At 34.3% G+C, this 27323-nt stretch overlaps 2 protein-coding genes across 11 annotated transcripts in view; one reads left to right on the top strand and one right to left on the bottom strand.

Annotated features, from left to right (window-relative positions):
* Nucleotides 1–264, bottom strand: part of MARCHF7 (membrane associated ring-CH-type finger 7) — a 45976-nt gene extending 45712 nt beyond the window's left edge. For 4 of the 10 annotated variants that reach the window (XR_005651317.1, XR_005651318.1, XM_039855741.1 and 1 more), the window contains exon 1: nt 104–243. The gene's annotated coding sequence lies outside the window, so the exon portion shown is untranslated. Of the gene's footprint in view, nt 1–103 lie in introns of all 10 variants that reach the window. The other 6 variants (XM_039855744.1, XM_039855746.1, XM_039855743.1 and 3 more) reach the window with 4 other exon arrangements.
* Nucleotides 265–320: 56 nt separating this feature from the next.
* Nucleotides 321–27323, top strand: part of BAZ2B (bromodomain adjacent to zinc finger domain 2B) — a 292925-nt gene continuing 265922 nt past the window's right edge. Inside the window, exons 1-2 of the mRNA XM_039855749.1 lie at nt 321–444; nt 1930–2114. The gene's annotated coding sequence lies outside the window, so the exon portion shown is untranslated. The remainder of the gene's footprint in view (nt 445–1929; nt 2115–27323) is intronic.

Below are 27323 nucleotides of genomic sequence, written 5' to 3'. Positions count from 1 at the left end.
CTCTGCGTCCCCGGGCCTGCACTTTGTTTCCTCCCCTCCCCCACCTGCGGCCTTGACTGGAACCACCTCCCCCAGGAGACGCCCGAGCTCCGCGGCTTATTACCTGTGCTCTGGAGCAGGCACTGAACAAGGAGCGTCCCGCTCGCAGCGACCACGCCGCCGCCTTCCTCCACGAAGTTCTAGGACTGAGGCAGAGCAGACCGCAGCAAAGCACAATGGCGCCCGCCCCTCTCCCGGATCCGGCGCAGAACCAGCTGCCACCGTTAATGCCCCTCCCTTCCCCTCCTCCCCCCAGTTCGCGGACTCCGCCGGCTTCTCGCGAGAGTGGCGGCGCTGCGGGGATCCGAGAGCTACAGCCGACTCGACGTACCCCACCGCGGGGTGGTGCTCTGACTGCGGCAACCGTTGAAGGGCTGTCCCGGAGGAGGCAGCGAGGCGCCACCGGTAAGCGGCTGCGGCTGACCGGCCGGTGGACTGGCGGCTGGGCCGTCAAATGTACGGGCGCCAGGAGCGGGGCGCTGGAGGCCCAGCCCTGGCTGGCCGCCCTCGCCTAGTTGGCGAGGGGTTCCGATTCATCCTTGCCGCTCCCCGGCGCCTGAGTCTTGGCTACGGGCTCTTGGTCCCGTCCTGGTACCTCCAGGGCCCACTGCTCGAAATACCGCCCAGTCTCTCTCTCTCTCTTTTTTTTTTTTTTGCGCTCAGTAAGTGGCGCAGTGAATGTTTAGCATTGATTTGAATCAAGCACTGCCTTTCCCGACCTTCCCCTCCTCCCACTCCCTGCCTGCCCTATTTTGTGTCTGCGAGTCCTCTCCTTTCAGGGTTGGAGCCGATTGGGACCATTCGTTTCTATCGGTGATTCAGTTTTGGTGGTGATGTACTTTTACAGTCATGTCTTTTTAAATCTTGATATTAATCTTTGATAGTGTAGCAACGGCTTTTGCAGTCAAAATTCATCCATTTAGAAAGAGGTAGGGAAATTGTGAGGCAAGTAGTCTGGTGAAATTAGACGAAACTTTCAAAAACTAAATGTAGTAAACTAAGATGTAAATGAATACTAATACTTAATACTAATACTTAAAAGGAAGTAGGTTAGAGGAAAAGCCACAATTTGTATGGATTTAGATAGTATGTTGATTTCAGTGATACGTGGATTTTGAATAAGGTATCAAAGATAAAAGTTCTTTACCAGTAAATATAAATCGTTGAAACTTACAAGCATACTGACGACACTTTATTTTTAAAGTGACCTATTAGATTGTTGTAAGCAATTTACTGGACTCAAATAGTTCTAATAAATGAAGTATGAGGTTTAGATGTATTTCCTTGTCATTTCATCTGAAGGGAATGCACTATTACTATCATCCCCATATCACTCTGTCTTGGAGACTAAGGGACTGTCTATGCTTCATTATTTTAAATTGTAAAATGTTATAAATGTTAAAGATCTAAAATTTGATTATTTAGAGTTGGTACATAAATGCCAGTCTAACTTTTTAGAATGTGAGTTGATTAAGCATCTGGTATAGGATAAAGTGAACACATTACTTTTTCCCCCCAAACACATTACTTCTGAGGAAATTAATTTGCCCTTTTTTAGAAAACTAATTTTTCCCCCCAGTCAGTTAGAGTATACCTGTAGCATTGTGGTTATGGATATGCACACCTGAAGCACCAGACTGTATGGATTCAAATCCCAATCCTGCCTCTTACTAGCTCTGTTGTCTTGAGCAATTTTTAACCTCATTAAGCCTAGATTTCCTGTAAAATGTGTTTAATAACGATATCTATACTCCATAGGATTGTTGAAAGGATTAAATGAGATAATGCATCAGTTCCTGGAACATAGTACGCATTCCATAATTGTTAGCTATTACATTCCATGTCTAAAACACCACTAATATTGTATTTCTTGGGCTTAATATTACATAGGTCCCTTAAACATCTTTTCAAGTATATTCTACACTAAGAGGAATGACTGCACCATTTTCCTGAGCTATGGCAGTCAGACGTGGTAGCAGTAACTTCTCTACAGAACCCCCAAACCTGGCAAGGATGGTTCAGATTTTGGCAGATAATGGCTTCATCACCACCCAGCACTGATGATATCAGTAGAGGTGAGTGTGGCACCAATTTCCTAACCTAAACAGACCTTCTAGACTCCAGTTTTATATTAATACCAGTAAATAGGTAAGGACCACTGATAAGTATGTGTTTATTCTTTAGGAATGGTTATTTTTTAATGCACTTTCTTTGATGTGAGTTTCCAGGTAATTATAATTATCAACAAATAAATTGAGATTTTCCTATGTTAAAGATAATCTTATAGGAATCGTGGATACAAATAGATTCAATTGTGACTATATTTTTTGAACTAAAAATCAGAACAAAATGATTTGACAAGCAAAATATTTGAAATCAGAACTGTTCTGACCAATTTAGACTCCGCGATTGCCTTTTCTACACGGAGTTCCCCCACTTGATCTTCCTTTGCTAAATTTTTTATCCTTATCACCAACTCTGACACACATTTCTGTGTCTTTGTTCACCACTTGCCCACACCACTCACATTTGTTTACATTTTTGAACTTGGCTTTTTCCCTAAATTAGGGTCTTACTACTACTAATTTTTTTCCCTTTCTGCTTGTCATTTGGTCATGGTCGTAACAGCTGTTTACTCTTATATTTAAGTATTTAATTCTTCAATTACCTGATAGCTTGAGTTCTCTTTCAGATATTGAGTTTCAAAGTTCCTGTTTTCCCCACTTTTTATTATCCCTCATCTTCTAAGAAACTTCTTTATGGCAAGCGCATCTTATAGACATTCTTTACTTTGATTAAATGCTGTGATCTTGAAAAGGTGTAGTTATATTTGTTTTTTGTAATTCAAATCATTTTTGAATGTAGATTATTTCTTAAACTTTTTAGAAACAAGAAGTAATACCTGGGATGAGATGAAAGTGCTTATAGAAATGTCCCTGAGTTAAAAACAAAGGTTGCCAATTTCTGCTCAAATGGGAGTCTTATTCATTTCTGGAGATGGGAACCTTGTGCAATCAACCAACTTGGGGATCTACTATTTAGTTATAGGTACCTTTAAATACATTGTATGTATTATTACTTAACAATAGTCTATAGATTGAGGACTCTTCTAAGGAATACACTATGTAAAGTTCTTTCATTTTAAATCTTTAACTTAAAGATTTCTGATGTAAACCCTTGATGTAGTGATTTTGTGAATTTTTATTTTCCTCTTATCAAGCGTAATTGAAAGGTGCCACATTTAATGAATATTCAAGATATTCTATTGTTTGGCTTTTGCTGGATTACTGGCAATAACTTTTAATCCCCAAAGCCAATAGATAAAACAACATAAAAACAAGTAAAGAGAATACCATCATTAAACCTTCTCTGAGAAACTCTTATACTTACACTTATGATCTAGATCTCACTGGTTCTAGGAAGATCATTCCTGCTCATGTAGCTGCTCCATAATATCTGGCTTGGTCAGGAATAATTCCCAGTTTATGGGGCATTTAGAATCCATGTGTATGTGAAGCACCTTTCACACTGCAAACATCTTTTATTATTGGTAATGCTAGGGGTTGCAAAACTATAGTACAGAGGCCAAATCTGCCCCACTACCTGTTATTGTAAAGTTTCATTGGAACACAGCCAGTCCCATTAGTTTATGTATCACCTATGTATGTATTGATCAGGGTTCTCCAGAGAAACAGAATCAATGGTATAAAGTTCTTGTCTATCCATCTAATCTATGTTATCTAGTTATCTAAAGAATTGGCTCGCACAGTTGTGGGGGCTGTCAAGTTTGAAATTTGTAGGACAGGCCAGAAGTCTGGAAACTCAGATAGGAGTTGATGCTGTAGTCTTGAGACAGAATTTCTTCTCCAGAAAAGTTGGGTCTTTTTTTTGTTCTCAAAGCTGATTAGATGAGACTCATCATACTATCAAGGGTAATCTCCTTTATTTAAAGTCAACACATTATTAACCACATTTTCAAAATATCTTCATTGCAATGCCTAAATTAGTGTTTGGCTAAATAACTTGATACGGTAGCCTCCCAGTGTTAACACATAAAATAAACTATCGAAGTCTGTGACTGCTTTCACCCTACAACGGCAGAGTTGAGTAGTCATGACAGAGAAAGTATGCCCCAGAAAGCCTAAAATATTCATTATTTAGTTCTTTACAGAAAGTGTGCTAACCACTGAAGTAAACCATAAAACCAGATTGAACTAACCCCTGTTCTTTTAATGTGGTCAAACTAAACACATACACACACACACACACAACTTCAGAGTAATAGTAATTGATGACTGTGTTCAGCCTCCATAGCCACATCAGACTATATTTTATGAAACTTCAAGTAGAAGAGCATCCAAATACTAATATAAATTCTTTAGGTATTTCCTCCGGCAAATTTGATTCCAATTTGTTATTGTCTGAAATATTTTTTCATGTCCACATTTGTGTACAATTTTATAACAATATATTTATGTGATTACATCATACATACTAGCTATATTATTATAGTCCTTTTTTCTCTTCTTTCTGCTTTATCCCTCATATTTTTTTTTTCCTTTTCCTTTTTAATTTGGCTTTCCCACCTCTATTTACTACTACTCCATAGAATTCTTGCAAAATTAGTATCCTTCTGCATTTTTTTCTGCATGGTCATACATTCTTAAAAGAATAGTTATATCACACACACAGAGAAATACTCACATATAGAGTTTTTTTTTTTACCATTTACTTTATAAAAGTAAAGCCAATTTCAACATGTATATTCATATTTTTTCACTCAAAAGTACCTCTTCTTTAAATCCCTATTTATGTTGATTATTCTTTCTTTTCAATTTGTTATAAATATTACTTCTCTGTCTTGTCTTCACAGTGTTGTTTTAATTCTGTCGTCTGTCTCTTGCCATTTAATATCTTTTGCCATAGATATATTCATATAGAAAAATGTATCTATAATTTCTTTTATAACTTTAGGGTTTCTAGCTTAGCTTAAAAAGTCTTACCTATTCCTGGATTGTATTATGTAGTATCCTAGATTTTCTAGATTATGTTTAATTAAACTGAAATTCATTTTTGTATATGGAATAAGATAATAGGATTCATTTTTGTATATGGAATAAGATAATAGGATTCAGTTTATTTTCTTCTCATTTCAGAGCCAGTTGTAACTAGTAACATTTCTTAAATAATTCATTCTGTATGATTAGAAAGGCTACCTTTGTCATACATTGAATTTTCAAATTTATACTGGATTTATTTCTGGATTTTTTTTTTTTTGAAAGCTAAACTATTCAGAAATATAAACTATGCAGAAAACTATATATTGTTTAGCTCCCTTTTGAATCTTATTCATGTATTAACACTGTTCTGTATTTCTATCACGTAACTGTTCTGCTCTAAGGAGTGATAACTATTTCCTCTAGAATTACCAATACACTTTACTGGCTTTGCATTAGACACTGCGTGTTACACTACCAGCTTGCCTCTGATTTATCTTACTTTATTGTTTCCACTCTTCTTGTTTCTCATTCTCAGAAGTTTGCTACAGCCATTGAATATATACTTCAGTTATTTAAAAACTCTTTATCAATACTTTGTGTATCATAATAATTTTTTAAAAACTGTGCACATACACACATACATACTACTATTAGTGTTTTAATAACTCTGTTCACTATCTGGGGATCCAGTCTAAGTTTTTTACCATGGAGCCTTAGTCACTCTTGATAGGCAAGTTAGCCATTTGTACGTGGACAATATAGAAGAAATCCTGTATTTTTCCCTGTTATGTCATCATTAATGGTATGAGAATGGTGACATGCTTTAAACATTTCGTTTCTGTTTAATGTTTGTAATTCTTAGCATTAGCACAGCACATAAACATGGTGGTGATGATTGTTGATTTTATTAAGATTTCAATATTGATCTCTTCAAAGCTAAGAAATCTGCATTTAAAAAATTATACTTTAATTTGTTTTTTAGAGGGTATTAATTTAATATTTTTTATTTGTTTCCATACGGTTAATTTTGCCTAAATTTGTGGGAAGGCTTTTCTCAGGAAAGTGACCATTTCATTATTGTCAAGTCCATTTATTAAGGTATTTTTTAATCTTATGGACTTGATCTCAAATAGTAACTTGAATTGAAAATTTGAATGTGTTTACATATTAGGGTCCTAGGATCTGAATGAAAATGTGAAATATTTTAATGAATATTTTGTTCCTTCTTATATCTTTTAACCATTTTATAAATATAATGATATGACTGTTTTGTGTTAGATTTACTTCCTTGAGTTAATAACCAAATATTTTCTTGGTATATCAGTTTTGCTACTAGTCATAATAATACAAATTGAGGAGTACTTCTAAAATACAATTATTTTTGTAAAATTGTATATCAGGATTTTAATAGACCTTATTACTATTTTTTAATCTGAATAAATAAGACATCAAATTATAGTATTAAAAAGTTAATCGGATAAATGAAAATTTATATCTAAAAAGTTTGGGTAAAGAGTTTAAAGTTAAATTTTAATAATTCTTGACAATGTCTAGAAATACTGTTACTGTTTAGTCTTATCTATGCTTGGAACTTTATCATTTATTTTCTATATTGAAAGAAAAATGTATAGAAAGAACTATACTACAATGCTTTGCTTTTAAATCAACCAGTGAGAGGAAAGCAACTCTTAGACATTGAAGTTTTTTACACCCTACTTAGAAGACTTGTTTTCTTGCTAGCAGAAACACATGTGAAATTTCTGTTGCTTTGTTCACAGCAAAATTGGCACAGGTTTTCTTTGCAATATTCCTAATTTATTTTATTCAGGAAAATAATGCATAGCAAAAAAGAAATGAACAAAAATTATTAATGTAAGATAGATGGGAAAAGAAATATTTTTAAGAATAGAATGTAAAGTGCATTTTTAAGATATAGATAGAACTATTAAAATTACATTGTAGTTTTTAAAGTAGTAGTAAGAGAACATTTCCATTTTTTCCTGAAGTTTTAAAAAATATTTTGAATTTGGCGTCCCATCAATTCAAACAGATGAATGAGTAAATTACTTTTGTTTATGAATAAAGAAATGATACAGGTGTTCAGTCATTAAGAATGAGACCGTATATACCTGTTAAAACTCCAGTTTCCATTTCCACATGTAAGGAGCTTGGAAGTCTCCACTCCATCCTAACAACAAGTAAAAAGCTGAACAGACTGAGAAATCAACAACTCTTCTTGGATCTATAGAGGAGGAGGACACAAGGCAAATCACTAACCCAAAGATTGGAAGCAGGCAAATGTAGGGGGTTACTGCCTATGGAAGCAGAGACTCAGGAGCTGAAACCACCACAGGGAACAGAGCCTGAGTAGGTAAACCTGAACCATAATTGATGAATTGCTGGAGGCTTAGTATGGACAACAATGACAGTTAAAAACTCTAAAGATACCCAGTCATAGCAGAACCACACAATATTGTGAGATTTACCTGCAGGAGTTCCACCAACTTCCCACACTAAATATCAGAAAAAAATCCCATCAGACTTCTGTCGGGAGGAGGGGAAAAGAAACCATTTTGACACATATCATAGCACTCTGTTCTTCTTAAGAAACTCTGCTGTTAGGGCAACTGGTTAACTGGAGCCTAATCTGCTGAGGTATTATTAGAGCCTGGAAAAGAGAAATACCCAACTTTAGCCTTAGATGTAGAAGAAAGGAGATACCCAGCCACAGTGAACTCTAGCCATGCTGTTCTACCTAAGGAGGAAGAAAAATAACTGAAAAACTCTTGCGATATTCACAATCCAGAGGCATTGGCTCACTGAAAGACTGAGACCTAATCATAGCACTATAGAATACTTTCCCCAGCACACACACACACATATCACCACTACATTACTATAGGCTTGTTTATAGCAGTTCTACTTACCCTGTATATTATGTTCACATTCTGGGACATAAGACACACCTTAAGAAATTTATAAGAACGGAAATCATACAATGTCTACTCACAGACCATAATAGAATTAAAGTAAGAATCAAACAGCAAGATAGTTGGAAAATCCCCAAATACATGGTGATTAAACAACACTCTTCTAAATAACATATGGGTCAAAGAACAAATCTCAAAAGAAATTTAGATATATTTGGAATGTAATGAAAATAAAAACACAACTTATCAAAATTTATGGGATACAGCAAAAGCAGTGTTTAGAGGGAAATTTATAGCACTGAATGCGTGTGTTAGAAAATAGGAAAGATCTAAAATCAATAAGTTTCCACCTTAGGAGAATAAATCAAATCCAAAGTAAGCAGAAGAAAAATAAAATGAATTAAGACAGAAATCAGTGAAATCAAAGCCAGAAAATCAATAGAGAAAAATCAACAAAACTGAAAAGTGGATCTTTTCAAAGATAATAAAATGGTTAAGTCTCTAGCTAGGCTAAGTAAGAAAAAAGACATAAATTACTAATATTAGAAATGAAAGAGAAGATATCACTACAGATTCTATGGCAATTGAAAAGATAATAAAGGAATACTATGAACAACTCTATGTCCACATATTTAATGACCTAGATGAAATGAACCAATTTCTTTATAAACGCAATCTGTCAAAACACATAGAAGTAGGACTATATCTATTAAAAAAATTGAATCAATAACTTATAAACTTTCATAACAGAAAGAACTTAGGCCCACAGGAGTTCCCTGGTGAATTCTACCAAACAGTTAAGGAAGAATTTATGCCAGTTCTCTATAGTCTCTTTCAGAGGATAGAAGCAGAACTCATTCTGTGAGGCCAACATTACCCTACTACCAAAACCAGACAAAGGCATTGTAAGAAAATAAAACTAGAGGCCAATATCTCTTATGAACGTAGATGTAAAAATCTTCAACGGAATACTAGCAAATCGGATCTACAAAGGTATAATAAAAATAATTATATGTTTCAACATTAAAAAATTAATGCAATCATTCCATCAGACTGAAAAAGAAAAATTACAGTATATCAATAGATGTAGAAAAAAGCATTTGACACATTCCAACACATATTCATGATAAAAACTTTCAATGAACTAGGAATAGTGGGGAAATTCTCAACTTGATAAAGACTCTAGAAAAATCCTACAGCTAATGTCATACTTAATGGTGAGAAACTTAAAACTTTCAAATCAGGTACAAGTCAGGGATGTCTCCTCTCACCAGTCCTTTTCAACATTGTTTTGGAACTCCTTGCTAATGCAGTAAGGCAATAAAAAGGTATACAGAGTAGTTCACGATGATTATGTATATCAAGTCACCATGATGTACACTTTAAATATCTTACAATTCTGTATGTCAATTATACTTAAGGCTACAATTTTTTAAAAAAGGGGATGTAGGTTGAGAAAGAAGACATGAAACTGTCTTTATTTGCAGATGATATGATTGTCTATGTAAAAAATCTGAAAGAATCAACAAAAAAATGAACTAATAAGCAGTTAAAATAAGGTTGCAAGATACGAGGTTAATATACAAATGTCAGTTGCTTTCCTATGTACCAATAATTAATAAGAAGAATATGAAATTAAAACTCAATATAATTTTCATTAGCACCCCTCAAAATGAAATACTTGGATATAACTTTAACAAAATATATAAGATCTATATGAGGAAAAGTACAAAACTGATAAAATGAATCAAAAAAGAACTAAATAAATGGAGAGAGATTCCATGCTCATGATAGGAATACTCAGTATTATGATGTCAATTCTTCCTGTAGATTCACTGCTATCCCAATCAAAATCCCAGCAAGTTATCTTATGGATATCAACACACTGATTCACGAGGAAATAATTGATAAGCTGGACTTCATTAAAATTAAAACTTCTGCTCTGTGAAAGACAGTGTCAAGAGTATGAGAAGTCAAGCCACAGACTGGGATAAAATATTTGCAAAAGACACATCTGATAAAGGACTCCTATCTAAAATATACAAAGAACACTTGAAACTCAACAATAATAAAAATAACCCAGTTTTAAAATGAGCCAATGACCGTAGCAACATTTCACCAAAGAAGATACACAGATGGCAAGTAAGCATATGAAAAGGTGCTCTACATCAAATGTCATCAGAGAAATGCAAATTAACACAACAGCAAGATAACAGTATGAGAATGGCCAAAATCTGGAACACTGACAACACCACAAGCTGACGAGGATGTGGAGTCTCAGGAACTGTGAGAAGAAAAATTGGTACAGCCACAATGGAAGACAGTTTCTTAAGAAATAAAGAGTTTCATACAAAATGAAACCTACTCTTTCCATACAATCCAGCAATTGTACTACTTGGTATTTATCCAAAGGAGTTAAAAACTTACGTTTACAGAAGATCCTGCACATGATTGTTTATACCAATTTTTTTATAATTGCCAAATCTTGGAAGCAATCAAGATGTCTTTTAGTAGGTGAATGGATAAACTGGTATATCGAGGCAATAGAATATTAGTTAGAACTAAAAAGAAATGAGCTATTAAGCCATGGAAATACACGAAGTAAATTTAAATACATATTACTAAATAAAAGAAGCCAATCTGAACAGGTTACATACCGTATGATTATAAATATATGACATTCTAGAAAAGGCAAAACTATGGAGGCAATAAAAAGGTTAGTGGTTGTCAGGAGTAGGGATGGGGAAAGAGGAGTAGGCATATTAGAGGATTTTTAGGGCAGTTGAGATACTCTGTATGACATTCTAATGATGAGTATATGTCAATATACTTTTGTCCAAAACCATAGAATGTACAAAACCCAGAGTGAACTCTAGGGTAAACAATGAACTTAAGGTGATAATGATGTGTCAATATAGGTTCATCCTTGGTTTTTTAAAAATGTAAGGTGCCATTCTGGCGAGTGATGTTGATATTAGGAGAGGCTATGCATGCATGGTGATGGAGTACATGGGCAATGTTTGTACCATCCTCTAAATTTAAATCCTAAAACTGCTCTTAAAACATAAATGCTTTTTTAAAAATCAAGGAATATATTAGAATGACCTTCATCATTACAGAAGAAATTATTATATGTAGAAAAAATAAAAAAGAATGTTTCTCCGTTTGTATCTATAACTTAATGCTCTCTATTTTAATATATACAGAGTAAAAGGTATAAATTTTACTTTATAATATCTTTTACTTGGTGGCTGGTGACTCTGACATTAATCACATTTAAATTTAATTTATAGAATACTTTATAATATTCTTTTTGATTGCCATTGATTAGAAATATTTTTTATTCTGTAGTTCTTATTAAAAACCAAGCATTGCAATTGGATATAATTTGCTCAAAAATAGAGCAACCAAGCATTGCTCTATTTAATGCATCAAAATGAAGTTTTATAGTATTTTTCTTTAATCAAAATTTGTTTGCCTGTTCAATTTTCTCTTAACATTATTCATGACTAGTAGATACATGTTTAACTCTGAAATCAACATAACACCTTGAATATATATAGTCAATATAAATTCTACTTCAACATCTTTTTCTAAAAAAAATTATACCACTTTATGAGATTGAGAAATATTTCATCCTGTCCATTAGTGTTAGGGACTGAATGTTTGTGACACCCCTCCAAAATTTATACATCAAATCCTAATCCCCAATGTGCTGGTATTAGGAGGTGGGACCTTTGGGAGATAATTAGGTTTAGATTATGTCATGATGGTGGGACCCTCATAATGGGATAGTTCCCTTACAAGAAGAGGAAGAGGGAGAAAGCCATGTGAGCACACAGTGAGAAGGCAGCTGTTCACAAACAAAGGAAGTGGAGCCTCACCAGACACCAAATCCCTGTGCTCGTTGATCTTGACTCTCCAGCCTCTAGAACTGAGAAATACTCATTGTTTAAGACAATCAGTCTATGGTAATTTCGTTATAGTAGCCCGAGCTAACTCAATAAATAGTATAAAATAAATAGTAATAAATAATAGTAATAGTAAATAAATAGTAATAAAAGGATTCTCTTAAATGGAAATTATATTTAATAGAATTTCCTCTTTTATAATTATTTTGTAAATTCCAAGTCTATTATTAGGGAAGCAAGTACTTTGACTTGCCAGACTTTATTATTTAAATAATTAGTGTTTCAGGTAGGAATTGCCATCTACAAAAAAATTGTTGGAGTGTCATCTATTTCTCCATCTGGAAGGACGTTGGTATTAAGGGAAATTATAACTACCATGACTTACAGTGCTTTGACGAAATCTCAGATGTGTGGCCTTCTGGCCATGTGTCTGCGATTTCATATTGTTGGAGCAGTCATTGTATCCCTGGGCATTGCAGCTTTCTATAAGTTTGCTGTGGCTGAACCAAAGAAGAAGGCATATGCAGATTTCTACAGAAATTATGATTCCACGAAAGATTTTGAGGAGATGAGGAAGGCTGGTATCTTTCAGAATGCAAAGTGATTTCAGAATGTGAAGAATTTTGAGTGACTTCCATGGAAATTTGTCACTGACCTGTGTTCTTGAACTGTGAAGCATGAATATTTGGGCTAAGGAATAGTTCTCTTGATAAATAAACAATTAACAATGCTGTGGGGAAAAAAACTGTTTGGTTTAATAGCAAATAAAATAAAATCACTCCCTATAGTTCAAATATTTATTTTGTATTCTAAATGTTTGAATAGCAACTCTTTGAGTTACAGTATCTTCCTGTCATTTAAAAGGAAAAAAATGACACTTAAAATTTTTATATGGATACTCGTTTTCATAAAGACTTATAGTTATATTGAATAGTTTATGCTCTTAAATATCTTGAAAATAGCCATTATTATGAATTGTTTCCAATGCATTATTGCTTTTGCTTTTTAGGAGAGCTCTACAAAATTTTCACATCTTATGTCTAAATGCAAAACGTTTTTTGGAATATATATCTGTATGTCATTCAGATTGTCATAGATGTTAAAGATATGAAATAGAAATATAGTATTAATATTAAATTCTCAAAGGTTTTTAAAAGAATATCTATCCAAAAGGTGAACAGCTGGCTGTCTAATATTATACTTGTGATTTATTTAAAATAAATTTACAGATAAATATAATAAATTTAAAATAAATTCATCATTATAAAGTAGTTGGTAAGACAAAATTCTAAAACTTTGTCCCCATATTTTTTGCTGTTATGTGGTTTCATCATTTAAAACACATTTGGTATGCTTTTCATTGATGTTTTAAAACTATTTTAAGTTTCCTCTTTTAAACATTTTGAAAATTTTATTGGGATAACGATTAAGTGATTTATATTAGCAATGAGAGATAATATTGGCAACTCATATATTTCAGCAAAGAGAAAATTTGAAGGTAGTCACATTTTCATTACTTGATATCTTTAATTTTTGAACAATTTTTAAAGATCCTTACATGTTTAATGTGAATTTCTATGAATGACGAGTTTACGTAGAAATTCCATATGGGTAAAAGTCCTGACCGTTGACTCATATGGTTTAGATAAATAGCTAAAAATCAATACATAAGATTCTAGGAATTATGAGTTGGTAGAATGCATTGTAAAATAAGATGAATAAAATCTACTGTAGGCTTTGTGGATGTGGCATTACAACTGTTCAGAAGTAGGAGTTGGATTCAAATAGAAAGAAAGTAATCAGAATCAGCATTCATGTGACTGATTAAGTACAGAGGCAAAACGTTAAAGGGCATGTATCCACTGAAATTTATTGTAAGCTCCATGAAGAATAGAATTTGAAAATTCGGGGTTTGTTTATAACCATGACTTTTTAAATAATAGTGTTGATGTGCTTGGACCAACTTAAATATTGATTTACTCTGTATACTCCAAAAGTCTCCACAAAAGGGTGTATGCCATTTTACAAAGAATATTTGAGACTGTTTCTTAGTTTATGTCATCATCTCCTATGAGGATACTGGGTATGATTAAATCCATTCTGTATTCCTTGCTCTGTCACAGCACACTCCTTCTAGTATGTGGGATAGCCAGAGGACGGACAGTCCTTGCAAGCCGTAGGCACTTAGTAAATGTTAAATAAATGAGCAAACATGGGGTTTGTTTTTTGTAAATTGCTTAAAGTAGTTAAGTGGTAATTGTTTGCTAGTAGTGAATATACATTAAATATGTTTGGACAGATAGAATAATTATTATCTTGTTGCTGAGAAATCTTTAGTTAAGATACTATTTAATTCTGTGAGAAATGTTTATAGCCATTTAAAAATTATTTTTAGTACTTTTGGATACAATTGTAAAATGAATAGACAGATTTTAACTCCTAAGAACTATTAAGAAAGAAAGCATTCAGAGTGGTATTAAAAGTCAACTCACCATGATTTAGAAATATGATAGGAAGGACTAAACATTTTTATTACATGAAGTAATAAAAATTACTTCATATTAAAGTATTTTTATATCGAAGAAAAAATAGATTGTTTGCAATACAATATAATAACAGTATTTGATAGAAAGGGCTAACTATTCTTATATATATAATATAGCAGTACCTTTTAGTAAAATCCTTTTATATTGAGGAGAATAGTAGATTATTGGAGATACTCAGAGGAGGTAGGGAGCAATTGAGGGGATTGTTTTATGAACAATATAGATGTCTAACCAATGTACTATATACGTGGAACTAATTTAAATAAATAAATTTATTTATTTTTTTTAAATACTCTGAGCTTCATAAGATATCACAGTGCTCTGGCATTTGTGGTTAGCATAGTAATATGTCCTAGGAAAAATTATAATTATTGGGAATTTGCATTGGATCTTTTCATTCTAAATTTCAAAGTATTTTACAAGAACTAATTAAACTGTTCAAAATTTCTCATAATAGGTATTATCAAATTAATTACATATTTCATATGAAAGAAAAGCTGAGAGAGGCAAAGTTATTTACTTAAGATCACAGTATTTAACTGATAGAAACTGAGTAATTCCAAATTCCCAGTAATCAGTTCTAACTCCTATACAAAATAAAATTGGTGCAGTAATACCTAAGGAATGCTACAGTAGCTCCAAGAATAAAGATACTTAGCCACAGCAATTTAAAGAAATACCTTTACTAAAACAAGTATTCCAAGTCAATTTCTGTTAAGTATAGATAGATAAACATGTTTTTATAAGATGTCTGTATTTATAGAGATAGTAATTTCATTTGAATTTTATTTTTAATATTGTGGTCATTAAGTTTTTCACATGGGCTCTGTTCTGGTAAGCCAGGCTCAAGAAAAGCCAAAAGTTGTGTAGACTGCGAATCAGATACCCTCTCATATGGACAATACGATGCATTACTAACTTATTTATAACTCTCGACTGTTTAAAGAAAAATAATTTTCCCAACGGAGAGAGAACCCTAAACAAAAAATAGTAGCTCATTTTGCATATAAGACTTCTACATTATTTTGTACTTTAATTAACAATTTTTTCTTATATTATCATCATATAGATACCATATGATTCATGAATTGCTTGAATATCATGTTAGGAGTACAGTACCTTTAATAAGAATTCACCTTATACTATAGTGTCCATTGAGTCAGTGAGCAATAGCCAGTTGTAATATTGTCCTCAAGCAGCATTACCATTGCAGTACCAGAAGAGACATACTCCATATCATTAAGAACCCGACAGTTCTTCATCCAGGAAAAACAAACAAAATATTTACAAAAGTATTAACAGATTTCATAGCTGAAGTAATGGCAAATGCATAAATCTGAATCTCCCTACACATCCTCCACAAAACAAGAACAAACAAAAATACATAACCATAGTCTTAACATAAATAGAACACAGAGAATGATCAAACTTCAGGTTATCTGTAAGTAGAAAAATGAATACCAAGTCATAGCAAGCCATCATTTACACCCCTGTGCAAGCCTAGGTGGAGAGCAAGGGTGGCCTGAGAAAAAATTGCACAGTACAAGAGGGGAGCTAGTGACAGGCTTAAAACTGACCTAAAATCACTTTCAGGAAAAGAAATTTCTTCCCAAATATGGAAATACTGAAAAAGTGTCCTGGTAGAGCAGACCACAGGAAGGAGACTTACAAATTTGTATAGGACTCAAAGAGGCAATTTTGGAAAGGCAACACTTCAGGGTAGAAGAGACAAAAAAAAAAGGAAGGGATAATTGCTTTTTGGAAACTAAACAGTTGGAAAAAGAAGCCAGAGAAGAAAATTTAGGATCCTTCAAGACAGGAAAATATTTTTTAAAATAGAAGAGCAAATTCCTTCACACTGTACTGGACCCAAATTCGATCAATAAGGAAACCGGTAAAGCAGAAGACATTCTTGAACTGGGAACCTTGTAAACTGAATAAATTGATGTAGAATTCATTTTGGAAAAACATATGAGAGAATGGCCAAGAGTTGTTTCAGGCAGGAATCATCAATGGATTCAACAACTAATGCATGAAGAGTTGATGACAAGAAGGATATTTTTACAGTCTCAAAATACCTCCCCACAAGATAACTTACTAATCACTAATGGAAAAAAATAGCAACTTTACAGTGGACACACTACCTTATCAAGTTGTCAAAGTTAACATTATTAGTAATGGGACAAATAGACACAATGCATCTGGATAGGATGCACTGAGGAGAGCATAAAATTACTTCTGTGATATTCCTGCAAAAGTATATAACCAGAATATAGGCATGAAGAAACATCGGTCAATCACAAATTGAGGGACATGTCACAAAATAAATGTCTTGTAATCTTCAAAAATGTCAAGGTGAAGAAAAACAATTGTTATTTTTATTTTATTATTCTATTTTTGTTATAAAGGACATTAGTGGAACAATTGGCAAAATGTGGAAGTTTCTAGATTGTATTGCGTTAATAGTGATTTTCTTATTTTGATAAATGTGCTCTTTAAGGGAATACATTAAATATTTAGGAGTAAAGAGGAATGATGTTTGTAGCTTGTTATCAAATCCAGAGAGAAATCTGTAGAGGAAAGAGACTGATGAAGCAAATGTGGTAAAATGTTAAGTTTCAGGAATCTGAAGTACATTTGGAAATTCTTTGTACTTTAAAAAAATTAACTTATTTTGGAATAATTTAAAATTTAAAGAAAAATTGAAGAGTATACACCTCACCCAATTTCAGTTTCCTCTGATGTTATTTTAAATTACTGTGATATATTTTTCAAAACTTAGATACCAGCATTGGTACATTACCATTACTAAACTCCAGACTTGTTCAGATTTTACCCTTTTCCATGAATATTCCTCTAGACTCCATACTTTAATTGCATTTCACAATTTTTTTAAATGTCCCTTTTCTTCAAGATCCAATCCAGGGTACCCCATTGCATTTATTCATCATCTCTCACCAGTCTCCTTTGGTCTCTGACAGTTTCTCAGTTTTTCCTTATTTTTCATGACTTTTTAACAGTTTTGAGGAGTACTGGTGAAATATTTCCAGTCTGTCCCTCAATTTTGGTTTGTCTTATGTATTTCTCATGATTAGACTAGGGTAATGGGTTTTCAGAAATAATACTACAGAAGTAAAGTACCTCTCTCATCACATTATATCAGGGAGTATATGCTGTCAACGGGTTATCTCTGGTGATGTAACCCTTGACTTCTTGGTGAAGTAGTGTCTGTCAGGTTTCTCCTCTGTAAAGTTCCAGTTTTCTCTACTCCATTTAGAAGGGAGTCACTAAGTTCAGTCCACTCTCAAAGGTGGGGTGGTGGGCCAGGTTAAAGGTTAAACTTTACCTCCTGGATAGGATAGTTTATATTATTTGGATTCCTCTGTAAGGAATATTTGGTTCTTTTCTCCTATCTATATATCCTTTATCTACATTTATATAGACTCATATGTATTTCTTTTATTCTTTGGGTTATGCTCTAATACATTTTTTTTTTCGTCACTCAAATGGTTCCTGCTTTGATAGTTGGGAGTTCTGGTAGACTCCTATGGCCTTTTAACATGTCTCCATCCTCTTGGTTTGTGAGTAGTTCCATGCTTTCTGGTACTACAAAATGTGTCTGCCCTGTCTTGTGTTTTCTCTGCTCTAGCCCTACAATTGATTGCTTCTCCAGATTGTTCTTTTTTTTGGAGAATGATATTGAGAAACCAAGATCTTTGCACTGAGTGGTTTGTACTATTTCGTTAACTTTTCTGTAAGTCTGAAATCATTTCAAAATGAAAAGTAAAAGAAAAACGAGTTAAAAGTTGTAAGACGCATATCCTATTTGTTATTCTTTAGTGTTTTCCCTACTGAAACTATTATGTCAGTTGCCAAATGTTACATTTTAAAATTCATAGATGCTTATTCTAAATGAAAATTATATATATATGTTTTACTTGGTATCTGGAAATGATTAATAAAATTATACTACAGCCTCAGTAGAACATTTTTGTTTATTTTATTTGCATCTTTTAAATAGAGTAGAAACACTTTATTTCCCTCTTATGTAAAGCATAGAGATCTGTGATTAAATTCATAAAACTTTACATAAAACTAATGAGGAATCAGCCTAGTTCAACAAGCATACATAAAAGGGCATAACAGAGGCCTGAAGGAAGGAGATCTTAACATTACTCACAACTCTTTCAAGCAATGATACCTCCACCCTCAAATTCCACTTTGGTGAATGAGCATGATGTGGACAGCTTGGCCTGTTTGACAGGAAATTCTGTATATGAAAATGTAGCATTTCTTAGGGAAGGTTTTAAAAATACCTCTTTGATCTGTGACATGTAAGAAGGTTACTACTACACCAGATTATTTTATTCTGTATCTTAGAAAATCATTTTAGAAAATAAATTATTTCTAGAATAAAAATGAATTAGGAAAGCGCAAATGGGGATATAGCTATACTTCAACTCTTAGTGACATTAAGAGTATATTAACAAAAAAATGTAAAAAGGAATATGAATAAAAACAGTTAAATGTAACAAAGATATAATTTGTACCATCTGATTCCATTTTTACATAAAAGGGATGTATATATTCATGTTTATACATGCATAGAAAATTTCTAGGTATTGTCAGTCTTCAAGTTGCTACCAATTGGTGTGTCATGAAATCAATTTAGTAAGTCACACCACCATTTTTTGAGGTTAAATAAAAAACAGAAAATGTCAGCTTTTGGCATATGAGAAGTGTGATTACTATTACCGAAACATTTATTTCAGATGTTTATGTTTGTGAGTGAGCGATTTCTGGGTTGTGAGATAAAATACATTCTTATTTTGAGTCTGGGTCATAAAAAGTATTTGAAAATGTGATTCTAGAATTGTAGACAAAAAATACTTAAGAATGGACCTGCACGGAGTTAGCGGTTTTGGGAGAAAAGGTATGGAAACTTTAACTTCTTTATTCTTTTGCATAAACACTACAGAGAAGTAAGATAACAAAATTACACAAAGTGGCATCTAATTTGTAGCTTCCAAACAAAGTTAGAGTAATTCTGTCAGATCTTCTCTACCATGGTGTCCCTATCTCATCATTTTTTTGTGGAAGCTTCTACAGCCTAATATCAGCTCTCTTCTTCTTCTCTTACTACTTAAGCCTTATTACTTAGAGCTAGCTAAATGTGCTGCCAGGGATGCTACAGTGTATGGACTGCATCAATTTTCCAGTAGCCTCCATCCCCCCCATAAAATCTGAATTCTGAAATATTTCTGATCTAAAGATTTCACATAAAAAGTTGTAGATTTTTTTTATTCACTAATGTTTAGCCTCTGCTGTACTTGGTGAAATGCATGATGTCAGTCTTAATTTTCATTCTTTTAGATAATTTGTTTATTCTTTCTGATACATTGAAGATTTTCTCTAATATCCCACATTTTCATCATGATGTATCTAAGTGGGTGTGACTGTTTATTCTACCTGTGCATTAAATGTGGATTTAAATATCTCCTCATTTCTGGAAAAATTTTAGCTCTTATCTATTCAATTCAATATTGCTCCTCTATTGTATGCTAAATAATTTCTAGAATTATTATTAGATATATGTTGGAGCCTCTAAAACTATCTGGTCTTCTAAATGTGTTTTTCTCTTTATTTCTATGTCTTTCTCTGTTGAGAATTTATCCTCTCATTTTGGTAAACAGTGTTGTCGAACCAAAAACACTCTCTTCCACTTTTTCTTTATATGCAGTAGGTAACTATGTGTTTCAGAAAGGATGTAAGGGGTACAGGCACGTTGGAACATAGTTTGGCAGTTTCTTAGAAAGTTAAACATGCACTTATCATGCAACCTACCTATTTTATTCCTAGGTCTTTACCCAAGAGAAATGAAAACTATGTTCATACAAAAAATTGTACACCAATGTTTATAGCAGTGATAGACTTTATTATATCATGTAAAAGTATTATGTATTATATATTATATAAAAGTAGGCTAAATAAGCACCACCACCCCCAAGATAGCCACATCCTAATTTCTAAAACCTAAAAAGTTACCTTTTATGGCAGAAGGGACTTATAGATGTGATTAAAAGGTCTTGAAATGGAGCAATTTTCTTGGATTGACCGGGTAAGCTTTAAATGTAATCACAAGAGTTTTTATAAGAGGGAAGCACAAAAAGGTTAATATGGAAGAAGGTGGCAATGGGACAACAAAGTAAAGATTGGAGTAGTGTGGCCAGGAACTAGAGAATACGGGCAATCTAGAAACTCGAAGGAGCAAGATACAGATTCTTCCTTGAAGCCCCAGAAGGAACCAGGCCTGTCAACACCTTGATTTTAGCTATATATAACTCATTTCAAGCTTCTGACATGCAGAACTATAAATTTGTGTTTATAGGCACCAAGGTGCCATGTCTTGGCTGTTATGAATAATGCTGCGATGAACATATGGGTGCAGCTATCCCTTCAATATCCTGTTTTCATTTCTTTTGGATGTATACCCGGAAATGGGATTACTGGATCATATGTTAGTTCTACTTTTAATTTTTTGAAAAAGTCCCATATTGATTTCCATAGTAGGTGTACCAACTTATACCAGCAGTACATAGAGGTTCTCCTTTCTCTACACACTAAGTTAACTTAGCTAAAGGTTTGTCAGTTTTTTCTTTTTTAATAAATCAACCCTTGGTTTCATTGACTTTTTAAATTATTCTTCTGACCTTTTTCATTTATTTCTTCTCTAATCTTTGTTATTTCCTTCATTCTGCTAACTTTGGGCTTAGTTTGTATTTTTCCTAGTTCCTTGGAATAAAAGTGAGATTTGGTTTCTGAGATCTTTCTTGTTGCTTAATGTAGGTGTTTATAAATTTCTCTCTTAAAATTGCTTTTGCAACATCCCATAGGTTTTGATATGTATTTTTTTCTATGTATTTTTTTCCCCCACACTTCCACCCCTGACCTATGGATGTTGCTGTTTCCCCTGGCGTGCACCCGGGGCCTGGCACACCCAGGGGGCCAGGCACACTTGGGGTCCAGACACACCCGGGGTATGGTCTATGGCTCCACTTGGGGTGCGAACCCAGGACCTTCTGCATGTAAAGCAGACGTGCTAACCACTACACTATAGAGCCACCCCTTCTAGATATTTCTTGATTTGCCATTTAATTTATTCTTTGACCTATTGGTTATTCAGGAATGTATTATTTCATCTCTACATATTTGTGAATTTTTCAGCTTTTCTCATGTTCCTAATTTGTAGTTTCATACCATTGTAGTCAGAAAAGATACTCGATATGATTTCAGTCTTCTTAAATTGGTATGACTTGTTTTGTGACATATCTTGTGATGTATCCTGGAAAATATTCCCTTTGTGCTTAAGAAGCGTGTGTCTTCTGTTGCTGTTGGGTGAAATTTTTTGTATGTGTCTGTTAGTTCCATTTGGTCTAATGTATAGTTCAGGTCCAATGTTCACTTGATGATTTTCTGTCTGGGTGACCTATCTGTTGTTGAAAATGGGCTATTGACGTTCCCTGCTGTTATTGTATTGTTTCGTTCTCCCTTCAGTTCTGTTAGTATTTGCTTAATATATTTAGGAGCTTTGAGTGTATATATATTTATGGTTGCCATATCTTGATGAATTGACTCCCTTATCATTGTATATTGGCCACCTTGTCTCTTGTTAGCATTTTTGGCTTAAAGTTTGTTTTTGTCTGATATAAGTATAGCTACCCCTGTGTCTTTTGCTTTCCACTTGCATAGAATATCTTTTGCCATCCCTTATCTTTCAGCCTGTGGGTATCTTTAAAGCTGAAGTGAGCCTCTGATAGGCAGCATATATTTGAGTCTTTTTTTTTTTGTCCATCCAGCCACTCTTTGCCTTTTGATTGGAGAATTCATTTACATTCAGAGTAATTATTAATAGATGAGGACTTATCAATACCATCTTATTGCTTTCTGGCTCTTTTATAATTCCATTATTTTTCCCCTTGCTGCCTACCTTTGTGGATTAATGATTTTCTGTAGTGGTATGCTTTGATTTTCTTCTCTTTATCTTTGTTTATACCGATTGTAAATTTTACTTTGTGGTTACCATGAAGCTTACATAAAGCATCTTAGTATATAACAGTCTATTTTGTGCTGATAACAATTTAACTTGGGTTGCATACAAAAACTCTACCCTTTTACTCCCCCCTTTTATATTATTGACATCACCATTTTTATCTTTTTTGTGTTGCATATCCTTTAACAAATTGTCAAAACTGTAACTGCTTTTAATATTTTTGTTCTTTAACCTTTATATTAGAGTTAAGTAGTAAACACGTCACCATATTGCAGCATTAGAGTATTCTGAATTTGGCTGTATGCTAATCTTTACAGTGTTGTATATGTTCCTATGTTTTCATGTTACTAATTAGTGTCTCTTTTTTTTTCAGGTTGAAGAACTCTTTTCAGCATTTCTTGTTAGGCAGGTTTAGTGGTGATGAATTTCCTCAGCTTTTGTTTACTAGGGAAAGTCTTTATTTCACCTTCGGTTCTGAAGGATAGGTTTACTGGGTAAAGTTTCATGGTTGGCAGTTTCTTTCTTTCAGCCCTTTGAATATATCATCCCATTCTCTTCAGGCCTGCAAGGTCTCTACTGAGAAATCATTGATAGCTTTACATGGACTTTTTTTTCTCTTACTACTTTTAAAATTCTCTCTTTGTTTTTGGTTTTAGACAGTTTTATTATTATGTGTCTTGGAGAAGATTGTTTTGTATTGAAATTTTGAGGTGACCTATTAACATTATGAACTTGGATGTCTAACTATCTCCCCAGACTTGAGAAGTTCTCATCCATTGTTTCTTTAAGCTTTATACCTGCTTTTTCCTTTCTCTTTCTCTTTTAGGACTCCAGTTATACATTACACTGTTTCACTTGATGGTGTCCCATAAGTACTATAGGCTTTTTTCATTCCTTATCATTCTGTTTTATTTTCGCTCCTATGATTGATAATTTCAGTTGCTCTGTCTTCTAGATCTCTGTTCTGCTTGTTCATATCTACTGTTGAAACTCTCTACTGAATTCTTCAGTTCAGTTATTGTATCATTGTGTTCTTAGCTCCCAAATTTCTGTTTTGGATTCTTTTCATGTTTTCTATCTCTCTCTTGAACATCTCAATTTGTTGTTCTCTTGTTTTCCTGATAGTGTGAAATTGTTTGTGTTCTCTTGTAGTTTCGTGAGCATCTGTGTAACAATTATTTTGAATTCTTTGTTGGGTAATTTCTACATCTCTTTGGACCATTTACTGGAGGTTTACTGTATTCCTTTTATGAATACATATTTCTCTGATTCTTCATGATCCCTATAGCTTTGCATAGGCATCTGCACATTTGATGAAGCAGTCACCTCTTCTAGACTTTACAGACTGACTTCAGTAAGGGTAGCTTTTCACCTGTGGGCGGGGGCATGGTGGGTCATGTTGTGACCTTGGTTCTGGTGGTGCAGAGTGCCAAGTTGGGGCCTGTGGCAGTACCAGGTCCAGCAAGGGCATGATATCTCTTTGGCTCACACCACAAGAGTCCATAACATTGACAACTGTGCAGTCCTTGGCAAGCACTGCAGGAGATCTGCAGTGACAGCAAGGACTATTGACATTCTCAGTTGCTTTTCCAGGTCTGGCAGCTAGGGATTAGGGCAAGCAGAGGGCAGGAGGGAAGCCCGGAGCCAATGGTACACACACACTTAGCTGCAGGTGCTTTTGTAGTAGCAGGGCCAGTTGCAGACATACACATAGTGATGGGGCCAGTGCAGGTAGCAAGGGCTAGGGCCAATTATAGGCTTACTGGCAGCCATGGAGGCCCTGACTGTCAGCGTGCCTTCCTGTGGCTGCCCAGTCTTCTACTGGGTGTGTACAGTAGAAGTTGGTAATGGGGGTTAGATTGGGGACATGCAGGTACACAGCCGGAGAGTCAATACAGGTGAGCACCGTTGTACCAGCTAGTGACAAGTGGCAGGGCCTGTTTGGGGCCCACAAGCAACTGCAGGGCTTTTACTGTGTGCTCATCTGTGGGTACTCACACTCCCCCTAGGTGTGTGCACTGTAGTGAAGGCTGATGACAGGCATCAGACCAGTGGTGTGTAGGTACACAGCTAGAAGGTCTAGCCCTGAACATGGCAGTGGGGGTCAGCCAAATGGGTCTAGGCTTGCATTTTGCATTTGTGCAGCTACAGAAGCCGGCTATGTGTGTGGCTACTGGGCTCTGACAGATATGGTGAGAGACTCAGGCAGCTAGTGTCTTACGCTGTGCAGATGTGGTGGGCCATTGTTGGCTAATTCCAATGGTGCAGTATCTGGTGAAATCTGCTAGGGGGTCCTTAAAGGCTTTGTTGGCTGTTGGCTTTGTCAGTGGTAAAATCTGCCGAGTTTGTCTACAGAGCAGGTCTCTGTGAACTTAGATCACTCCTGCTGCATATCTGTTAGTAATACCCTCTGCTTTTCTTCCTTACATCTAGGCTAGGTCTTTCTATACATCTCAGGTTTGATGGTCGAGGTGGGATGAAACTGCAACAGTACGTTCATGCAGTCCCCCAAGAAGCTGGAGAATTTGGTCGTTTACCTTGCTCTTCCTTTCCTGGTGAGAGGAACTCTTTCTATCTGCGAAGTTCCTTCTTGGTGCTGAACAGTGCCAGCTTGGGGGATGGGATAATGCAGACAAAATGAAGTTGTTTTCCTTCTTTTCTTGTGTGATTATTCTGTTTGTTCTGTTTCACTGTGTTGCTAAAACTTTTTAAGTGGATGCTTGCAGAGCTGATATTGTTCGTGGATAGCTGTCCAATCCTTGATCTTTCTGGGGGGATAAGGAAGCTGAGTTCTCCTATGTCATTTTTTCCACAGCTTTTCCTAAAATTTTATGGTTTTTATATTTGAAATATAGTCTAAGTATCTACTTATACTATTGTAATCTAACACTGATTTCTCACAGATAGGTAGTATGAAGACATAAAAACACAGACTTATTATCAAATAAGTGCCAGACACAAAAAGTATTAGCTTAATACAATAAGTGACAAACAGGATTTAAACAGTTTCTAAACTGACTGTAACCTTCTCCTCCATGCACTTCTTTCTCTTTCTTCTCCTTTTCTTCTTCCTCTTGCTTTGTCCAAGATTAGACTTCTTTCCCATGTATACTTTGGATTTTATTCTGGTACTAATGGCTGCCCAGAACTACCCCATCGATATTTCTCTTGCTCTGTCTTATGAAAAATCACACATTTGTAAGGTAATAGGCCTAGGATTAAGAATGCTACAGAACACAAACAACAAGTGTTGACAAGGATGTGGAGAAAAGAGAATCCTCATGCACCGTTAGGATTGTAAATTGTACAGCCACTATGGAAAACAGTATGGAGTTTCCTCAAAATAATTAAAAATAGAACTACCATATAACCTAGCAATTCCATCTCTGAGTTTATCTGAAGAAAATGAAAACACTAATTCAAAAAAGATATATGCAGTCTTCCTCTGTTCATTGCAGTATTATTTACAATAGCCAAGATATAGAGGCAACCTAAGTGTCCACTGACTAGATGAATGGATAAAGAATTTGTGTGTGTGTGTGTGTGTGTGTGTGTGTAATGCATTATTACTCAGCAATAAAAAAGAATGAAATCTTGCTGTTTGTGACAACCATGGGTTGGTCTACTGGGTATTATGCTAAGTGAAATAAGTTAGACAAAGAAAGACAAATGCCATATAATTTCCCTTATATGAAGAATTAAAAAAAAACCAAAACAAATGAACAAAACAGAAACAGATTTATAGATAAAAACAAACCGATCATTGCCAAGAGGGAAGGAAGAGGGGGATGAATGAAAAAGGTGAAGGAGAATAAGAGGTACAAACTTTGTTATAAAATACGTAAGTCATGGGTATAGAATGAATAGCATAGAGAATATAGCCAATAATATAATAACTTTGCATGTTGACAGGTTGTTGCTAAATTTATCCTGGTGATCACATCATAAGGTATATAAATGTTGAATCGCTCACTATGTTGTAGACCTGAAAATATAATATTTTATGTCAACTGTAATAATAAAAAAAGAATGCTACAGAACATTATTTATTCCGTAAAGCTAAAATAATTTTATAGAGATTGCAATTTGTTGCAAATAATTTCTCCTAAACCAGAGATGGAAAATTTGTTGCAACTGGAGTCCCAATTCGGATTATGTAGTGGTGGCAGCCTAGAGCTGTGCACTGAGCGTTTTGAGGCTACATCAAGACTGTACAGCAAAGTAAGTGTGCTTTGATTGATTAATGATGTATGCCATGAGCAGAGGAAGAAAGAATAGTGTCTCAATTATTTGCCATATCTTTCCTAAGGTTTTAAATATTTATAATAAATGTCTATGTTTAAAGGAAGTTGGATTATTCAGTCTTTCTATTTCACTTTTCCTATATGTAAGTAGATATAATTTTCTTAACACTAATTCCTGAATAGTGATGAATTAATTTAAGCATCGAAAATATTTAAATTTTTACTCTTATGGAAGTTATACTTTTGTGTCACATTCTGTTTAAAAGTCTGACTTATGAAAGGTTTCTAATATTAAATCACCCACGTTTAAAAATTAGAAAAGAGCCTAGTCACAAATGCTTGTAGACTCTCTATTCAAAATCATGCCAAACCGGAAACAATCTACAAGTTCTTCAGTAGCCTAATATATAAACAAATGCTGGTACTTCTCTTTGCATTATACACCATCCCATATAATATATAATATACTCTAGAATAGTATTCATCAATGAAAAGAAATGAACTATTCATACATGAAACAACTTGAATGCATCTCATAGGCAACATGCTGAAATGAAGAAGCCATTCTCAAGAGGTTATGTTCTGTATGATTTTTTAAAATAA

Source organism: Pteropus medius, unplaced genomic scaffold (genome assembly GCF_902729225.1).
Source record: "Pteropus medius unplaced genomic scaffold, Ma_sr-lr_union100, whole genome shotgun sequence".
NCBI lineage: Eukaryota > Metazoa > Chordata > Mammalia > Chiroptera > Pteropodidae > Pteropus > Pteropus medius.
Note: the sequence above shows the minus strand (reverse complement) of the source record. Positions and strands in the feature narration are given on the sequence as shown.